This window comes from Chiloscyllium plagiosum, chromosome 23 (assembly GCF_004010195.1).
Source record: "Chiloscyllium plagiosum isolate BGI_BamShark_2017 chromosome 23, ASM401019v2, whole genome shotgun sequence".
NCBI lineage: Eukaryota > Metazoa > Chordata > Chondrichthyes > Orectolobiformes > Hemiscylliidae > Chiloscyllium > Chiloscyllium plagiosum.
The window spans coordinates 18,516,810-18,535,871 of record NC_057732.1 but is presented as its reverse complement, the minus strand read 5'-3'; the positions used below and the strand labels follow the sequence as shown (position 1 = coordinate 18,535,871).

General features: G+C 37.9%; 1 protein-coding gene across 23 annotated transcripts in view; it reads left to right on the top strand.

The window, feature by feature from the left end:
* The window catches only part of anks1b (ankyrin repeat and sterile alpha motif domain containing 1B), an 813,858-nt gene that overhangs the window by 757,705 nt on the left and 37,091 nt on the right, over positions 1–19,062 (top strand). Inside the window, exon 1 of one of the 23 annotated variants that reach the window (XM_043713647.1) lies at positions 1,390–1,509. The exons of the other annotated variants lie outside the window; for them this stretch is intronic. The gene's annotated coding sequence lies outside the window, so the exon portion shown is untranslated. Of the gene's footprint in view, positions 1–1,389; positions 1,510–19,062 lie in introns of those variants that run through there. 23 annotated transcript variants of the gene reach the window in all.

The window sequence follows — 19,062 nt, the reverse complement described above, 5'->3', positions numbered from 1 at the left end:
ATTTCTGCAACTCTGCATTTCCCAAGGTTAATTCACCCTACCTATACATCTTTTCATGTGAAATTTTTCAATAACCTTCTAATTTTGGAAAATTGGATACAAATAACAATACAGAATAAGTGAACTGCCACGATACTGCTGAGAATATTATAATTTAACAAGTCTGCCTTATTTTTAATTATTAACAGCCATTACAATTTCTCTCCATTTCCAGAAATGAATTGTAATCTGGTGATCCTGTCAAAAATACCTTTAATTTCTGTCACAGCTAACTCATTTCCTCTGTTTATATGTGGTGTTGGATTGGCATCAAGAACACATAATATTTCTATTTGATGCATTATAAGTATATAGTTAACAAAAGATGCAGTTCACTATCACGTGTTTTTACAAAAGACCAATTATCTAGTTAAAATCAAATGTACTTAGCATTGACAGCAATTATTAGGTGTCATTTTTCTAGACATTTTAAAATGGAGAATCTGTAAATGGTTGCTATGACAGCTGGAAGTTGCTATGGTAATTGTAGCTCAGCAAAGAACAGACTTTCATTAGCAAATTCCATCCAGATTCACAGCATTCTTTCAGAATTGTTCTCTGCACAGAATAAAAAGGTTCAGATCTGAGTTTAATGAAAATAGCAGCGTTCCAACCTCTGTGTCTTATTTTAAACAAAAAAAGTGCATTTTTGTTCTTTGGCCTACTGCTTCTCCCTCTCCTATGTTATCTAAAGAAAGGGTCATTGGGAATCGTCAGCCTTTCGTGCATGCCTCTGATAAACTAATGCAATCACTCCAAGAGTCTTAATTAGCTGTAGGACGCGAGCTATTTGCAACCGTGTAGCAGTCGGTGTTGTTAAGTCCTCTCTATACGTTGGTTGTGGAAGTATTCGATTTGTCCACCATTTAAGACGTGCTTGTGGGAAGTTGGGCCTTGGATTGACTGTTCTCGTTCTTGGCTATTCGTAATACATCTCTCAGTTGCTGAGAGGTGTTCATTTTGTTGAAAACTGGGGATGGGCAAGTGACATACTTGCTCGATTCAACCGATCAAGCCTTTAAGGCACTAAATGTAATTGTGGCTGGAAACCAGAAAAATAAAGGCTACAAATGAATACATTGTCTCTCTTCACAATCGCTGCAAGCAAAGGTTTCCACTTGCGTGAATTAGAGGCTTGTCTCGCTGTATGGCAAGATAGCCATAACAAAGGCTAGTGATGCAGTCGGACAAGTCAGTACTGATGGAGAATTGATACACTTGTTACAACAGTAAAAACCATTGCGGGCCTGGCTCACTGTTGACCCATAGTCAGAACAGCAGTACTTATGTCATGAACTTTTTTGTCAGAATAAAAGAAAATGCAAATCTGATGTTCCTCATCCTTTGGCGTGGTGTGACGCATTAGAGGGGGATAAGGTACTCGGAGAGCTAGGATCTGACTGCAGATCTCTGCTGTCTGGGAGAGGACTGAGAAATCCTGCAGCTTTCCGCCAGTGCTTTGGGGGTCCGGTGAGTCCGATTAACCGTTCATTTCAGAAACGGAGAGGTGCTAAACTAGAACGGCGGGGGGAAAAGACAGATTTGCAGCTTTGCAATAGTAAGAGCAGGGAAAATGCTTCAGCTGATGGTAGTAGATGAGAGATGTGGATCATGCAGCTAGTTTCTCCCATTCTTTCCTTATTTGTTTTATTATTGTTTCTTTGTATATTTCCTGTTTAAGCGAAGCTATGCAAATATCCCAGCTGTGTTTATCTGTAGTGTGTACGTAAATAACGCATCATTGTTATTAAGCTTTCTGCTCGAAGGTACACAATGTGAGTGCTGTTTATATACATCTTTCACAACTTCACCTTCTGTCATACATAGTAAGATCATTTGGCGTTTCTCCTGAATAGTTAAATAGTTCAGTCTTCAGATAGCACTGAAAATAAAATAATTTGAGCAGCTTTGCCTACAATAAGTAAAATACGTTTGCTGTAAAATCATCGCAATAAATAATGATATATTGACTAGACCTTTGGCATAAATAGATTTTTAGATTTTAGCCTAGTTCAGAGAGCTATCACTATAATTCTGTCTTGATGCATCTCTCTTTCAATAAAGCAAAAAGAGAGTTGAGGATGAATGTTTAGTTGTTTCGTCTAAATAACTAAAGATTGGAACACAGCGGCATTAGTGCATAATTAAAGAATTCTTAATTTAAAGTAAACATTAAATATTGTATCTGCCAGTGAATGATATATTGAATGAGTGAGTGCAAATCAATTTAAGTATAAATGTAGGAAATCAGTTAGCAATTAATGTTCAAATTGTTGATGTTACATTTTGGTAGTTGATTCACTGGCTTGGGAATCTATAATTGATTAAAGTTCATGTCAATATGAATTGGGTACAAAGGATTTTTTTAAAGGAAGATTGCATTTTCTGAGCTCATTTAACCAATGTTCGTTTGGCAAAGACTTTTTTATTTAAGTCCAAGCTTTTCCTATAAATATTCCAATCATCTTCACTTTGGATGTTTTCAGTGAGTATTTTGCTAATTTCAAGATTGGTAAGGTATTCCTTATTTAATAAGTGATGATTTAAAGCTCAGTACTTTGTACAGACCTGATGAGTAGTAATCAGGACTACAGCCCAAGGTTAGTTATCTGGATACATTTGCTGTCACAAGATCAATAATGTTGAGGGAGATCAAAAGTGTGAAGAAAGTGGAATGATGCAAGGAAATATATTGTCAAAAGAAGAAAAAAGGATTCTGATACCATTGAAAGAAAACGTTTTATTATGAAACACCTGCAATTCCTTTAACATTGTATGATTGTAGTCCTAATGATGCTGTCAATTAACTTATGGAAATTATCTGACTAATCTATAAAAACTGTATGCCAACATTGAAGAAAAATTGCACCCTATTTTAGTGAACTATTTCAAAATTTGACACCAAGACATTAAAAAATTTTATCAGGTGACTAAAAGCAGAATCAAAAAATGTCGCTTCATGTGTCACCTTAAAGGCCAGAGAGGGATACAGAGAAAATGAAGTTTAAGGAGGGAATTCCAGATCTTGGGGTACAGCTAGCTGAAGGTACAGCAGCCTGTGAAGTAGAGGCTGCAGAGATTGGGGGAGGGAGGGTTGGGGGTGGACAGAGGGTTCAGAGGGGAGGGAGGGATGGCGGGAAGCGGCAAGACCTCAGAGGAACTCTAAACTGTCACTCAACCGGGCCTCCTGCATTCAGTGATTTATGCATGTGTAAATCCAAGTCCTCAGGTCTGTGGAACAGTGGTATTGCCCTTACTTCTGTCAGGAGCCCTGTGTTCAAGTCAGACCTGCTGCAACCTCTTGACAGATTGGTTAGAAAACACTACTGTTCCTGCATCCCCTTTGGACTCTTTGTTTTGTGATTTTCTGATCAAAATGAATGACTTTGCACTTTCTATTTGAATTTGAAATGACTTTGAATTTCATCTATCAAATTGCACATTTCACCAATCTGTTCCTTTTGACATTCTACAATGCTACAAGACTCCCAGGTTTTGTATCACCCACAACTTTTGAAATTGTGTCCTATACAGGAAAGTCTATGTCATTGAGCATCTATTTCTGGAGAAGATGGATCCTAATACTAAGCACTGGGGAGCCCCATTGTAAGGTGTAATCCAGTCTGAAAAGCAACCATTTACCACAGCATTTCCTGTCACACAGCCAGGTTTATATACGTGTTGCTACAGTTCCTTTTTATTCTTTTGAGCTCTAATGTTGTTCAGTATAGTCTTTTGTGCAACAGCTTATCAAATGCCTTTGGAAGTCTATATGCACCACATCAACACTCTACATTACTTTTGTTACCTGTTTGCCAAAGTGGCCATTAATGTTATCCCAGATTGCTTCTACAAGCTCTCCTTCCCACACCCATCCGCAAATCAACACATGCACAGGTAAGCGCACACAACCTACTCTGTCATTGCTGAGTTATCTTTACATTCTATTTGAGTAAGTTTGTGACGTTTAAACTCTCCAATTTTGTGGAACACTCAACCTTCCTCCCATTAGCTGAAAATCAATTGGAAGATTATTGCCATTGTTTATGCAATTTCATCACTTCACACTTCTTTAGCATCTTTGGATACATCTTATCTGGTCCTGGTGTCTTATCAACTTTTTAAGTTCAAGCAGCCTAACTTTATCTGTTGTACCCGTCAAGTGTCTGAAGTAGCTCTTCTTCCACCATGGGCAATAACTCCTTCCTTGGTAAACACAGATGCAGTTTATTCATACAGTACTGCAGCCATGCTGCCTGTTTTAGCTCATCAATTCCTACTGGTTGTCCCTGATTTACAAATATAAGGGGTATAATTTGAAAGATCTGACATAGGAATATGTTATGTACTTATAAAAGGCTATTTCATATTGTCCTGCATTGCAATTTGACTTGTGTATAAATCGATTTGTGAACCAACCTGAGAATGGAACCTGTTTGCAACCTGGGGATGGCTTGTATTTTGGTACAGAGTCAACCCCACCCCTCCTCCTATGATCCTTTTATAATTCATATGGTTGGAGATTCTCCGATTCCCTTTATATTAGTTGTCAGTCTGTTTGATTCTCCAATTTGCTTTATGCATTCCAGTCTGAACCTTCCGTGTTCTGCCTGGTTCTCATTTGTATTAGCTATCTGATACCTAGCAATTGTGCATTTTTCCTGCTTCACCTTGATCTCTATCTTTCTTGTCATCCAGGGACTCTGGAATTGATTGCTTTTTTTCCTTTCATGGGAATATACCTTGATGTGCTTGAACTATCTCTTAAGGCAGCCCATCACTCAGATACAGTTTTGGTTGCTCACCTTTGGATCTGACCCAGATAAACAGGAATCATTCTTGTCCCATTGAAGTTGGAGTTCTCCAGATAATTATTCCTACTCTGGATTTACCTTGTAGTTTTCTACAGCTAACGAAAACCTTATCAGACAATATTCTTTATTCCCAAATGTTCCTATAATGGCCTACCTCATTCCCAAGAACCAAGTCTATCAATGCCTGTTTTCTTACTGGCAAAAATTCTCCTGAACCTACTCTTGAAATTTTTGCCGTCCTCCCTTCTTTAAACAGCTATAACCCAGACTATCCCAGTCCCTCCTTATAGACTTGCTAGCTGTATTGTACCTCTCTGCTATTTCCTTAACATTTAGTGTTCTGCATCTTTTCCATTAGTTGCTGGCCTATAAAGCAATGTAATTGCACCTTCTATGATTTTTAGCTGTAGCCCAACAGATTCATTGACTCCTCTGTGATATTCTGTATCTCCAGCATTGCACTGTGTTCCTTTGTCACTACTATTATCTCTCCTTCACTTTTTTATCTTCCCCAAACACCCTTATATCCAGAAATATTTAACAAACAAACCTGACCTTTTATGAACTATGTCTCTGTCATCAACATATGATGATATTTCCACATAGTTATCTACACTTGCATCTCACCAATCTGGCTGCAGGTAGGCAAACTACATTGTTGGAATCACAGCTGCAGAAATGCTTGGCTGCTCCCTGAACTGTCACATGTCCTGCCATATTGCCCTTAAAGTTTTCCTTGTGCCTCCTGTGCAGCTGTGCTACACATGGTGCTATGATTTGGCTCTGAATGCACTCTGATGATGAGCCATCGCTCTCATCAGCATTCAGAACTGAATAACATTGCCCACCTCTCTCAGTTCATCTGCAACTGCAACCCTTATCCTTTACTCATGCCTGCCTTACATCAGACTATTCTAGTGACCAGCCTCCTCATATACCTTATAATCTTAAGTCTCGATGTTTGTATGTTATCTTTTTCCTGGTCCTGTACACCCATCACCATTTTATTGGTTGCTTTACTTTGATTCCTGATGAAGCAATGTCTCTACTTTAAATTCTCATCTTTGTTTTCAAATCCCATCAGGTTTGGCACATTCCTAGCTCTCTGATCTCTTTCAGTTCCAGATATCTGAAATATCGGCTCTTCTGCAGTTCTGATCCTTTGAAAATTTAATTGCCCCCTCCCACTAATGGTGCCCCACCAGGTCTTCAGTTTCCAAGGCTCTAACTCTGGAATTCCATCAATCTCTTTCCCTCTTTTTTTTTTCCCCACCCGCAGGCCTCTCTTAAAGCTGACCTCTTTGACTGAACTTGACGCCTGTGCTAACATCGTTTTATGTGACTTAGAATCATAATTTGTTCTTGAAAAGCACCTTTTGACATCTTATTAAGCTAAAGCTGTTATATCAATACAAATTGCTGTTGTTAACATGAGACTCGAAGGGTAACAAATCCTGAGCAGTGGTGGGCCGAGAGAGGTGATGACATGGTATAACAGAGACTCACCAGTGTCCTTTTAAGGTTAAATCAGAACTTTTAAAAAAGAAAATGGTTTCACTGTAGGATTGTTCACAATTGACTCATCACTGAATTTGGAAGCTACTTTTCCAGGCTCTGCTCCAGAGGTTTAAACAAAGATTGTCTGCTGTTGCACTGAGGCAAACCGCTCAGGAAGATCCTAACTTCCTAGTCGGTGTTGATTTGATTGCTGAAGAAGATACAACAGATTTCCATGTCCTGATAACTAGCCAGTCTACACTTGCCCTGCTGCATTTTCTTGGATGCCACGTGCTGACATAATGAGGGCATCATTGCAATGGCTCCAACAGTAAAATAGTTTAGCAGCATGTACGATACGTGACAGATGACAAGGCAATTTGGGATAGTGCATGTAATATTCTAACATCTGGATCTACATCTCTGCAAAATGAATAAAACTGAAATTATGCACGAGGAATTTTTTTTAAATCCCTTTGTTAAAATCACTTTGGATTCATTATAGCCTCTAATTCATGGGTAGGGGTGAGCTATATGTTAGACATCCAGTGTTCACTTTTCTAACATTTGTCTCTTTTGTAGTCCGTTCGTAGGAGCAAGTGGGCATTTCTGGGGCTATCCTGTATCCAGCTGTAAATCTGACAATTTGCATTTAGCATCCTTTTTAGTTTCAGTAGTTGCAGCAACATACTTGTGCAGAAAATGATTCTAAATATGTGTGGGGTTGAGGTTGGGAGCAGTGGTAAAGTCAAGGTGATAAAATTATAAAAGAAAGTCTGTAAGATCCTTTAGTTTTATCAATATGCATGCACTAACCACTCTCTCCGTTTTAAAAAAAAAGTTGCCACTCATGTCCTTTTTAAATCTTTCTCATCTTAAAAATATACCCCCATTCTTGAAAATTGCCCACCTCGGGGAAAGGCAGTTCATTTTATCTATACACCTTATGATTGTATAAGCTTCTCTAAAGTCTCCCCTCAGCCTCATACACTCCAGTGAAAAAAAGTCCCAGTTTATCCAGCCTGTCCTTATCATTCTGGCCCTCCATTCTTGGTGAATCTCTTCTGAACCATCTCCAGTTTAATTATATCTTTCTATAACAGTGCAACCAAAACTGGACATGGTACTCCAGAACAGGTCTCACCTGCATCTTGTGCAACCTCAACATAACATCAAAAAAAAGATTTACTAGGATGCGTGTCAGGGATAAAAAGCTTAATTTATGGATCTGGGTTGTTAATATGTAAACAGTGATAGTATGGAGACAGTCTGATATGTTGCCCAAAGTTAGGACAGGTATTGATAAAATAATTAGTTAAAATCATTTTCATCACTTAAAGCATTGTTTCTGAGAATGAATGGATTTAAAATGAAGAATGAAGGGAGAGAATAAATGATTTATTTCAGAGAATGGTTAGGCTGTGAAAGGTGGCATTAGAAATAGTAACAGTAGTAGGATCTGTAACAGCTTATAAGTGGAATCTGAATAAATATTGAAAAAGAAAAATTAAAGGGAGTAAGACTAATTGAAGAGCCAGCCCAGGTGAAATGGACCAACTGCTACTTGTACTGTTAAGATCTATGACACTTTGTTCTCACAGGATGCAGTGGGCATACAAAATTATCATAATCATTATACTGAAAGGAGTCCCATTTATACACATTATTCTTTTGAATTCTCCAAATTACAGTTTCACTTTTCATCAGCACTGGGCGTGATGCATTGTTTCATCTGGTTATGATTGGACATCAAGGATGCTACACTCCAGGATTAACTCTTCAAGTAATCAGAAATATCTGACTACATGTGAGACTGTTGCAAGCAGTGCTTTTAAAAGGTTTTGATCAAGCATTTATCACATGGACTATGACAAAAAAAAATTGGTGGAAAGATCAAAGTAGATCCTTGTGCTGCGCAATATTCCGTACTTACTGTTTACTGCATCTGTGGATATTCAGTTGTCCCTCCAGTGCCTAGTAGAGTGACGATACTCCTTATAAACATTAATCCTACTGTTAGGACATGATAGAATATCTAGAAAAGATTTTCTGTTGCAGCTAGTTTCGGGACAGCGTCACTATGCAATTATCCAGATGCTGTTTTCCATTGTTTTTATACTAACAATGTTGATTTGCAAAAGACACAGAGCAGAAGCGAGGCCAATGAGTGTGGTGGTAGTTCACAGTGGGTGCCTGTCATCAGTACAAGGTAAATCAGGCAGTTTAAATTTCCAAGTGCAGTTGAAGGTGGAAGAACCATGTATTTTTCATCTGCCTGCAGTTTCACAGCATAAAAGAACCTTACAGTACTGTAAAGACAAGGTATTTATGAAGTGATAATTCTACCATTGATACCAATTAGATGAGACATTTAAATCAAGCTTTGTTGAGATCATTTAAAAGCAAAAGTTTGATTATGCCTGAGTTAAAATGAATTCTTTAAACAGGTACTTTATCATCGATATATTGTTGGCTTTAGAATATTCGTGAACACTAATACCTTTAATATATAAAATTATTTATACTTGTAAGGAAAGACATTAGTCTCAGCCACCGTATTTAATGACCTAATTAAAATTTAAGCCATTAGCAGATTCTTGTGTTTTGTTTAGTGCCTTTAGGAATGATCATTCTTTTGCTGTGAGCTGTACATGGGAATTGTTAGCTGGCAAAATTTGCAATTCATTTAAGAGTAAATTAAGACTGATCTAGTATCAGGCAGTTTATCTGCAAACAAATGATGCAATTTCAGTCTTTGTCTCCTTCGAGAATGTCATTGAAGTCAGTGGCATCTAGCTCATAAGAAATTGTATTAAAATCTGAAGATTTAGCTCTTCAGTCTCATTATTTTTGTGGAATGTACATAGTACATTGTACCTTTGAGCCATTGATTTCCCTGACAGGAAATATAAAACCTTCTTTTCAGGACTGATAGCTACCATTTGAGTAGCATTTATTCTGTACACTGTAGGTTTCAGACCTTAGATAATGATTGAAATACACTCTGTGTCTATCCATTTGGTGACGCTATCCATTTGGTGACGCTATTTGGGCAATTCTTGCAGCCCTAAGCTGTAAAGTTTCTGAGAGAGAGAAAGGAACTAAATTGAACTAACTGATGAAATAGAAAAATGCCGATTTCTGGTTCACACAAAGCTGCTTACGTGGTCAAAGAAATGTTAAGACACATTAAATGCATGACTATAGCATTGACATAAATTTAATGTTGTTTCACAATTTGAAATTATGAACAAAGCACTTGCATTTATACATTTTCTTTCAAGTCCTCAGGGCATCTCAAGTTACCTTTACTATACCATATCCTGAATGACCCCTCTTGTTGGCTAACAGCCGTTTATTGAAGGAAATGCACAAAATGTGAAGGGAAGCAGATAATATCCAAGAAGCTCCTTGATGATTATTTGGGAGAGAACATTTCCATTGTAGGGGGATGGTGAGGTCAGATCCCAGCCGGGGCTGTCAGTTAAGCTTGCTTGCATTCACGGGGTGAGATTTGCCAGTTCTGGTCCAGGGAGCACTGCACACATGCACAGCACAGTGTCTCCAGAGGACAAAGCATTCCCAACTGTCAGCCGATCAAAAAGCAGCATTCACAGCTACCAGAGAGAGAGAGAGAGGGACGTACTGTCCTCGCAGCTTGAGGATAAAGGCCATGCAGGATACCATTGACGATACCAAAAAAAAACATTGAGAGGGAGGACGTTCAAGATCAAACAATGTAAAGAGTATAAATTTGTAAGCTTTCCTTTTAGGGAGGCAAAGAACAGGAGCTCAGCTCAAAGGCACAATGATTAATCTCATCGATTGCTGGTATGTATTGATGTGTGATTACTTGATTCCACCCCCAATGTAATTGTAATATCTATAAGGCATTACGTGTGCATGTGAAGTGCTCATCAAAAAATCAACCTGTATCTAACCCTGTCTAACAGTTCTTTGGTAGTGTCTTCCTGCATGATGTGGCAGCTCTTGTTGGTGTGGGTGACAGCAGCAAATGAAACCAACCTAAAAGGCAACTTGATAGGTAATTAGAAGCTGGAACAAAATCTTCAATACTTCAGTGACATTTTTAAAAAATATATAAAGCAGCAGTTTGTATGTGGTGTTATCAGAAACCTTTGATTGTTATTACTTGAGAAAGGATATATGGAGCCAGAAATCGGTTAAGGTCTTTTTCCTATCAAACATAATCTTGCTGCAACTTAATAGCAAGTTTCAGTTCAATTTGTTCTTGTTGTTAATTGAAAATTTATCATTCATTGAAAGTTATGTATTACAGTGTAAGAACAAATAATTATATGTATTTTCATACAAATATAAATTGATCACCTTGGAATGAGCAATACTGAAGCTTTCAAGCAGCATGAGACCAGCCAGGAACGTATAATCAAATTGCTGCAATATTAGTCATAGGATTTTTAAAAATCCTTGTTTCCGCTACAGCTTTTGTTCTACAGAACTATCATCAGTCTTAACGTAGCATGTTTTGGATATAAAAGCAAATTAACTTATTACTGAAATGAAATTAGCCTTTTAAACATCAAATCTTAATTCTTGCTTCTTGTACTGGTTATTTCCCTTTACTGATTGTTAAATGAGATGAGGTAATAATCTCTGCATTTGAAGGTATTTTGATGTAATTGTGCTAAATGATTTTTTTTAAAACAAAAATTGACTGTATACATTAATTATAACTTACTGATGATAGTCTGGTTTCCAAATGGTTTGCCTACATTAACTTCACACGTGTCATGTTATTCCATGAGCAAATTGCCTATAAACTAGATTATTGTGCAATATAGATGAGGTTACTCCAGACTTAACTCTACCTCTGCGTTCAGTTAGTTGTTCATGGCTGTGGTGGCATTAAAAGAGACACAGTAATTAGATTCGAGTCCCTGGTAGAGTAAAAAGGAACAAAACAGCCGAGATTTTCTCTCCTATGTTCAGTAGCTTTCAGTCGAAAGTTACATATGTGGACACAGTTTGAGAACAGGATAAGACACAGTTGGACTGATCTGTTTGATGAACCCAACTCTCTGTTCAGAATTCAGCTGCTTGTGTAGGGTGATGGAGAGCAACCAGTATCTCTCAACCTGTGGAAGGGTCACCCAACTCAAAACGGTATCTTTGACCACAGATGCTGCCAGATCTGCTGAGCTTTTTCAGCAATTTCTAATATTTCTCAAACTGTGCCTTAATACCAATCACCATTTTTAGAACCACCATCTTCATGAAAGAAGAAAACTGTTTGTATGACTTTGTGCCTTCCTTTATAGTGTCTGTGTCATTGCAGACTTAGGTGTATCGGTTATTTACTCTGGGACATGGTATAGTCAATTAACATTAATTTTATCAGCTTTACTTCCTCAATTTAAGGAAAGCTTGAACAATGTCTACAAGCCCTTGCAAATATGGCTCTATTAAATATTAACAATTAGAATTGCAGAGTTGTACAGCACAGAAATAGGTTGTTCAGTCCAATTCGTGCATGCCAGCCAGATATCCGAAATTAATCTAGTCCCATTTACCAGCATTTGGCCTCTATCTCTCTTAAACCCTTCCTCGCACACATACCAACCCAGATGCCTTATAATTGTACCAGCCTCTACCCTTTCTTCTGGCAGTACATTCCATACACGCACCACCCTCTCCATGAAAAATTTGCCCCTTAGGTCCCTTTTCAATCTTTCCCTTCTCAATTGCATGAGGAATGGTGGTGGACTTTAAAAATCATAACAGAATGCGACAATTTTTTTGTGCGCATCTTTGTTTACACCACTTTGTCCTGCTTTATTGGCAAGAAACTTAAAATGAAGCAATTACGACTCAACCCTTCGATATTCTTGCCCCTTTCTATCTCATTAACCTCTATAGTGTACAATTCTTTGAGGTTCTTAGCACTCTTTGTGTACATCCCTGATAATACTTGTGTACATCCCTGATAATACTTGTGCCATTGCCGATTGTGCTGTCAGCAGTTTAGATCCTAAGCTCTGGAATTCCTTTGCTGTATCTCCATTTCTTTACTTCTCCCTCTTCCTGCATGGCACTCTTTAAATCCCACTGCTTTGCCCTAGCTTTTGCTCACCTCTTCTAATATAATTTTATGTGGCTATGTGTCATGTTTTGCAAAGCACCCTGGTCATTTTACTGTGAAAGGTGCTCCATAAATGTGGATTGTTGCTGCAAAAAGCAGTACCATAATTTTATTAACATTGTTGAAAAGTTGATATTGTTATCCACAATATTCAAAAACAAATGTTCCTATTCTGTGACTGAGAGTTTTAGTTGCAACTGACAGGAAATCGGCTGATCCTTTCTTGATCTGCGTTATTTCATTGACTGTTGGTTTATCTTCAGTCCAGTGTTGTAGCAACTCAAAATGTTATTGGCCCAGATACTCCAATGGCCACACAGTGTTTGCAGCAGTGAGGACTGTAGTTGTGCATTGGGACTTTGTGGAATTCCTGGTGCAGTTGATTCCGAGGGAACTACTGGATAATTGAAAATTCCAATGGAAGATTCCCTTGTGGCTAGACTTGTCTGTACAAGCCCCTTAAAGCAAAATTTTGAAGGTTCTGACTCACTTAAATTTTATAGTTACTCTGGAAATGTTGGAAGACTAGACATCTGCTCTAATTCTTGGGTAACTATTAAACTGAACCCATATCTCAGCATCCCAACTATGTTCCTTCCCTATCCCACTGGAGTCAACCCATTTTCCAACCTGCCACTACCCCTCCTTAAACCAAACACATTCACCATCCCATCATTCACTCTGCCAGGCTAATGTGTCCCAACCCCTGGCCCCACACACTCCTTGCCAACCTCACTGGTTCCACAAGCAACCTACCCAATCACTAACCAAATCACGTACCTATTACGCTGGCATCATACTCTGTATGTATCCTTTCATAGTGTCTGGCTGTGCTGCTGAGCATTTATGTCACAATATAACACCCTCGCTGCTTACCGTTTTGACGATAATCCTTTAATGGCTGCGAGGAGTCATGGACAGATCTCCTTTTGTAACAGGAGGGACCCATTCAGGAATGGCCTGAATAGAAATCATCTAAATATAATTGTTTTTCTTCTTCTGATCAGGGTCAGAAATGAGGTGTCCGATCCTGAACAGAATTTCTGGACAATTCTTGTATGCTTAGCATTAAATCCAAAGATTGGTTTCATCTCATTAGTAAGATATGATCCTTCAGTGTTTGGATTCGGAGTCATGTGAACTCTGCAAATGCCATCAAAGCTAAATAGATTAGTCTGCATTATTAGTAACAAATACAGTATATTGACCTGGGCCATATTTCCCCCATATCATGTGCCTCTCCTCTGATCCTCACACCTTTGTCTTATAGCTTTATGCCATTTGTTCTCATCGATTGCAGTACTTTGCACATCTGCAAGATCTTCTTTCGTTATTTCTATTGTCTACTATATCCAAATGTCAATGTCACCATGAACGAAATATTCCCCCTGTTCCATAATCTTTAACTCATTCATTGATTTTATTTCCTACCAGTTCCCAATGGTGTTATCACCTAACTGAGAACTCTATATCCCTCTAGTTTGGATTCATATGGACAGTTTTGGACCTAACTGTGTATTCCATTTGGATTGTCCTATGCGTACGTTTCTTCCCTCTTTTATTGATCCTCGCCTTCACTGAATACGTTTAGAAACAGTTTACCATCTATTAAGTTGATTAACAGCTTTTTATTAAAATGAAGCCAACACACCAGGCTCTCATATTTAGTTCCCATCTATGCTTATTTTAATTAAATTGGAAAGGGTGATCTGCAGTTCTGATGAAAGGTGCCTCCCTAAAACAATGTACTTTTTCCCTTTCTAGATCCTGAGACACTTGATTTGTACTTACAGCATATTCTGATTTTAGTTTAATTATTTGGACTTTGTTCTGATGTGCCTGTATCCGTCTAAATTAACTTCTACCTGTAAGTAAAAATGCTGAACTAGTTCATGTTTTGACTTGATTTAAACTGTGATTGACATTGTTTCTTCTGGTCTGATCATCTTTCCTGAACGTTAAGAGTGAACATGGTTTATAAGCTTCATCTTCTTAGTTAAACTTGCGTTAATTTGCCTTTGAATAAACTAAAGCCCCAAAATATTTTGAGATAGAATTACTTTCAACATTGAAGAACAAGATGAAATAAGTAAACCCTATTTAAGGCTGACAACATTAAACCAGCTCTTGGAGTTATTGTACATCTTCAGCAATATTTCAAACAAATGAATGTGTTTGTGACAGTGGGTTTACACTCTATCGTCTTTTCATCAGGGTCTTGGGTTTGAAATTAGCTGAGACTGATGAAATAGAAGCTCATTGCTCTACTGCTTTATAGATATTTCACATAATAAGTCTCAAAGTGATACTTGGAGTGTACAGAATAAAATTGCTTACCTGTCAATGCTAATTGGTGCTATTTTGGTATAGGATGGATGAATGTAAGAAATGGAAGAATCACACTGGTGCAGAATGAGGTGTTTTTCTGAGGTTTGGATTAGGGTCTATTATTGCTAGAGAGAGTAACTAGAATTATAACTGCAATTGCTTTGTCATGTACTTATCTTTGACAGGATAGTACTGTCAGTGAAGAATACTGACAAAGCACTGTCTGTTCAGACTCCCAGCAATTTCTCTGCCTGAGGACAGTATAATAATCAGGTTCTATGATTATAAAAAATAGCGAAACATTTTTGTCCTAAGATCCATTAATGAAAGAACTTTCTTGCTAAAGGCTGTATTCTGTTTTAAGACAGTCAGCTCTAATTCTATATAAAATCCAAATATTGCAGATGACTCCTTCAGTGGGGAAGTTAACGACAGAAAGGTGTCCAGCAGTAAAACCACCCACCAAATCACAAAAATGAAGATGGCACCAGGGGATAAAGCAGCATTGAGATGATCCCATGTGAGGTTGGAAAATGCCTGGTGGAGTGATTGCACAATGGAAACTTAATCTCAAGATGGTTGCTTCTCATGGATTCAGGAACAACTCTGTTCATGTTAGTTTCTTCTATTCTTAACAAAACGTAGTGAAATTTTGGTGGCAGAAGGCACTGCAAGTGATCTCTATGAATATTCATACACTTGGATCCCAAGCCAAATCCTTAAAATGTAATAGTGATTTCAGCAAATACTAATTTCTGTTCTGTTTAGAGGCTATTGACTCTGGAAGTAATGACTTGGTCTTGGTTATCTGTACCAGGATAAGGGGCAGACCATTGAGACAACCCACTGTGAGTGCAACACTCCACCCTGAAGCTGAAACTCCAAATGATTCCAATACCTAGGTTTAAGCTTGTAATGTGGTGCCTTCGCTCTTGCACCTCAGTGCTGCAGAGCTGCTGCTGTAGGTATGTACTGAAGAAATCAAGAGAGAATAATCAGAGAACCACTTTGAAAGGGACAATAAACAAAATACAAACAATTTGTCTCCTCATTCTTTGGGGAAACACTTGACCTCTACTCAATGCCTTTTTACAATATGGGGTGTATCTGTATTTATATGGTGCAGAAGCAGAATTGTAGGATGTCAGAGAACTAAGAAATGCACTGTTAGCATACCCTTTGCAGTACTTTCTGTCACCAAAATATCACTACGTTTTGTTAAGAATAGAAGAAACTAACATGAACAGAGTTGTTCCTGAATCCATGAGGAGCAACCATTTTGAGATTAAGTTTCCATTGTGCAATCATTCCACTAGGCATTTTCATCCAGTTTCTTAAATCAGCTGTGTTGGTGTATCTGACCCTGCAAAGTCAAAGAGGTACTTGGGACTGGTTATTGGAATGGACTTTTTGATAATGGTTCCTTTTTTGTTTTAGAACAAACAGATATGATTTAAATTAAAAGGAACATTTGAAAGGTCTATGGTTAGAATTTATATTATTTGATTTAAAATTAAATAATGCCAGGTGTCAAATTTTTTGTGCAGAATGCAATCCAAATGCTACACCCAAAGTTGTCCTTATTCATATCCCAATGTCTACTTCCAGCCAGTTTTCTTCCAAACTTTTTCCAGCATACACTAGAATATAAAAATGGATATAAATAAGTGGAAATCAATGCAAACAAACGGAGGCCAACGATAGTATCTATTCCTTTTTTTTAATGTGATAATTAAATTTTCAAGCTGTCAGCTATCATTCACGTTAGGCAAAGCATGCTTTCATGTGCAGTCATAAAGATTTACTGGTTTTCAATATGATGTATGTCATAAAAATGCATTTGGAGAAACAAGATGCAGTGCAGGTTTCAGATAAATATTTTAAAACGCTCAAAGATAATGATATAGAAAATTTGATGTTTCCTACCGAATTGCCTAAATTGACTAAGTTAGGACTTAGTGTGAACATTTTGAAATGGCTCTTTAGCTTGAGGCAGGCCAATTATAATGATCCAAGTTGCACTCAATGATAGGAATTGACAGGTTGGTTTAAGTGAGCAAGGAAATTTGGGCATTGCATAATTATCTATTAGGACATATTTAGAGACCCCGCTATACACCCTCCTCCTAGCTTCTGCTCATCATAGATATCCCCATTTATTTTTCATGCATAATGATAATTAGGTATCAGTGTTAATTTATTTTTTGGAGTGAATAACACAAATATATACACAATGGAGAAACAGAAGAAACAGACACATTTAGCTTTAGAAAAGTGAATTTGCTAGTTTTAGCTTAATGCACTTTGGACCTAGCAAGTCCATTTGGTTCTAATAATGTGCCCTTGAAGGTGTGTAGTGCTCTTTATTTCAAAAATATTTAATGAAAATAAAAATGCCATTGAGTAAGTAGGGAGTAAATAAGTCTAAACCTTTGTCACGGTCAGTCTGGGAATGGAAGAAGTAACATTGTATTAATCCCTTGGCAAAATGTTTCAAAAGTGCACTTCAGAAAAGGTTGACTCCTCCTGGTTTGCTTTCCAAACATTATAGATGTTAACAGAATGTAGGATGTTCTTTTTTAATTCAAGAAGACTGTTCATATAAGGTGACCTCATAGAATAATTGCATCACAGGGGGCCATTCACATCATCGTGTCCATGCTGACACTGTTTAAAGCACCTTTCCCCTCAGTATGCAATGCTTTTTTTCTCTTCAAATATGTTTTCAATTCCCTTTTGAAAACTCAGAATCTGCCTCCTCCACACTTTCAGGCAGAGCATTCTAATTGATCAATGTGTAAAAATGTTTTTCCAAGTGTCACTCTTGATTCTTTGGATAATTAACTTACATTGGTGTTCTTTTGAGGTACAGCATTTCCATCAAATGCAACAGTTTCTCCTTATCTTTCTGTTTGGCCTAATCTGGCTTCGAACACCTCACTCAGATCTCCTCTGAGCTAAGCCTCTAAAGAGACCAACACCTTGACCAATTTATTCGCAAAACGTCCCTCGTGCCTGGAATGTTTTGAATTAATCTTTTCTGAATCCCCTGTAAAGTTTGACATCCTTCCTGATATGCAGCAGCCAGAATTGTACCACAAGCTTTAAATATCAATCATGTTAGGGAAGGTCCAAAACAAACTTGGAGCATATGTCCAAAGAACCTTAAAGCTCAACAGTGTACTTATGAAGGCAAATTGAATTGAGGCATAAAGTAGAAGAGAGAGGTGTTGCCAGAATTGTGTACAACACTTGAGTACAGTTCGGATCACCATATCGCACCAAAGATGCACTGGAGAGGGGACAAAGGAGATCCAATGAGAATCTTGCCAAGACTGCAAAGTTCCATTTTTGGGAAAGATTGGATGGGCTGGGTTGCTGTTCTTGGAACAAAGCAGGCTGAGGTGAGTCTTAATTGAGGTGCATAAACTTATGGGTGGCCTAGATAGAGTTAAAAACTGGGGAGCATAGATTTAAAGTATTTGTTAAAGGCTTAGAGGGGAAATTAGAATTATTTTACTGCCAGAGTATGATAGCAATTTGTTACTTACTGCCTTAATAGGTGACAGAGACAGGAACTCGCTATTTTTATAGTGTAGTTGGATGTTTGCTTGAAGAGCTATGATCTGTTGAGCTATGCGTTAGTACCAAAAGGTGAGTTCAGGCTGGATTGCTTGACGAAAGTGAAGACTGCAGATGCTGGAGATCAGAGTCAAAGAATGTGGCCCTGGAAAAGCACAGCCGGTCAGGCAGCATCCGTGGAGCAGGAAAGTCGATATTTCGGGCATAAGCCCTTCATCAGGATTGCTCATTGTTGATCAGCACAGGCTTAATGGGCTGATTGCTCTCCTTCTGTGTTGTCTATACTTGCAAGGAGCAAGGATTGCACCATTCCTTTATCGCGTGCTTTTTCATTTGACGATCTGATTGTATGGTGACATCTCACCAGTTGATCAAGGCGTTTCCACCAGGAAACAAGAATCAGAATTATTATCAGAAAAATTATAATGAATCACTTTCTGTGAACCTGCATATCAATATGACTGCCTCTGTTAGTTAACAGATGGAATGAATGTATCTTGCTGGTAATTTGGCATTGTGTGGCTGTACTGTTTCTGAATCATGCTGGATTCTACACATTTTACTTGGAAGAATAAATAACTGTCCTGTGTACATAAGTTGAGGAGTAAAATTGTTTTGGCTCTGTTTTGTAAAATAAGAGTATTAAAACATGCTCAATTGAAATCTTTGTATGGGAAGCGC